Below are 2,366 nucleotides of genomic sequence, written 5' to 3'. Positions count from 1 at the left end.
GCCCACGCGGGTCAGGCAAGGCGAGGGGGTGATGGACCCACAAGTCCCAGGTTCTGTCTCCGTAGCAGGTCAGTCACGATGCCACAGGCTAGGCAAGTGACCGCTAAAGGCAGGGCTAAAACACCTGCCTCTCTGCAATATTGTGCAAAACCCAGAAGTGCTTCCTCAAGTCTCCGCGAGTTGTGCTTTTGTGCTTCGGAGAAGAAATGTATAGAAGGCTTGGGACCTTTTTCCGAAGGGAAAGCGTCATTTTGTTTTTTACAAGTGGCTCCCGTGTCTCCCGGTGCGGAGGAGGAAAGGACCCTGGTACACAGGTGCTCAGCTGTGCTCTCTTCCTTCGCCTCACTGCCCCTCTCCCACCTACTCCCCTCTGCACCAGGCGTCTTCGCAAAAGCCTCCAATGTCATGGCGCAGGCAAATTGAAGTCACATCAGGATTATGAATGAATGCACACAGTAGCAGATGCAATAAAGCGGTGACTGTCTTGAGATATGACATCGACACCAACCTGTATTTCTTTGAGGAGAGACGGCTGTTCCTCCTTTCTCCTTATTGACTCTGAGGTGCCGTATAAAACTCTCCGCAATCAAGTAAATACTGCCAGTACAGGGAGGGAAGGTGCTATAAATCCCATGCGTGACCGCCTGTACCAGATGGATTTCAGGGTAACAAGTCCGTCTAGAACTCTCTTCTAGAGCGACCCCTGCCCCCAAGCCCCTGCTTCTGAACTAGGTAATCCCTGTCTCAGCTCACCGCGGTGTCCCCCAGACATACACACAAGCAGCTTGGGATAGATAATGAATGCATTTACTGACTGATAAGAAACATATCCTCTTGTGGAGTTGGCAGGGGAGGGCGGCAGTGGGGGCCAATTTCTTACCAGGAATTCTTATCGGAAACCAGGCATCTGTCTGGAAGATGTCCAGCCAAGACACCGTGATGAGAGTCTTATCTCCGGGTGACATTGGAGCCACCATCTAGTGACTGGAGTCTTGGAGAGAAGCCAGGGACATGGGGGGAGGTGATAGGGAGAGAGGCAGGGTGAAGCAGTTGAGAGCAGAGAGGTGGAGAAGCAGGAAAGCTCACCGTGAGAGCGAGAACGAGAGAGAGGAGGAGATATCTTTTTCTGCAAAAATATGTCTCCACGTCCAGATCTCCTGGTGGTTGGCAATACTTGGCTTCCTTTCTGTATACTTCACGAGCTTTCCATGAGGTCTGACGATAACATCCAGTGCCTCGCAAACCAGAGTTCTCTCAGGAGGACCTCTGATAGTTACATAAAAACACAAGCACTGGGGCTCCTGGGTGGTTCAGTCGGTTGAGCGTCCAACTTCAGCTCGGGTCATGATCTCGCGGTTCGTGGGTTCCAGCCCCGCGTCGGGCTCTGGGCTGACAGCTCGGAGCCTGGAGCCTGCTTTGGATTCTGTGTCTCCCTCTCTCTCTGACCCTCCCCCATTCACGCCCTGTCTCTCTCAAAAACAAATACCGAAAAAAGTCACTTTAAATCAAAAGTAGGTAGTATTTATTGCCTGTGTACCCGCTGCCGGGCGGTGGTTATACGTCCTGACTCTGTTATTTCTCAGAAAACGTGTGTGAGGTCTTTTATCCGCATTTTCCCGATGTGGACGCGGAGACTTGGAAAGGGCAGCCCCCTGCCCCAAGCCTCCAGGCGAGGAAGGGTCACAAAGGCAATGAGCACTTGGCACTGTGACGCAGATGTCGTGCCCTAAGATTCTGCATGAGCCGTCTGCGTGAGAGGCTCACGGGAATGTGTTGAGTGGCCCTGTTACGCGGAAGGAAATGCGGACTTTATCCACGGTGTGTTTTATGTGTTCCTGAGTTGTCCTGGAACAGCCATGGGTCTGGCATTTCATGAAGACATCACGTGGGTCTCCAGCCAAGGCTTTCCGGGGATGGGGCTGGCGACCGCTCTTGGAGAGGGATGAGGCACAAGACAGAACTGAGAAAGAGCTGTGACACTGCAGCCCTGCGAGGGGCACTGACCTGTGACCAACCAGGAATGCTATCCCACCCACCGCGGCACAGCAGGGAGCACAGGGGGACTGATGAGGCCGGAGTGCCAGGGGCAGAACCCTTAATGGCTCTCATCCCGCATCCACATCTCCGGGCATCCCGCTGCCCCGGACAAGCCCTCCCTGTCCCTATTCCTGTCTCACACTGTTGCGCAGAACGTGCACTTGTGAACTACCAAACCTACTTTTCTTTTTGTTTTTTTAAGTTTTATTTATTTATTTTGAGAGGGACAGCCCAAGTAGGGGAGGGGCGGAGAGAGAGAGAAAGAGAGAGAGAGAGAGAGAGAGAGAGAGAGAAAGAGAATCCCAAGCAGGATCCACACTACCAGTGCA

Source organism: Herpailurus yagouaroundi, unplaced genomic scaffold, assembly GCF_014898765.1.
Source record: "Herpailurus yagouaroundi ecotype Mexico unplaced genomic scaffold, PumYag 248, whole genome shotgun sequence".
Classification (NCBI taxonomy): Eukaryota; Metazoa; Chordata; class Mammalia; order Carnivora; family Felidae; genus Herpailurus; species Herpailurus yagouaroundi.
This window is presented reverse-complemented; position numbering follows the sequence as displayed.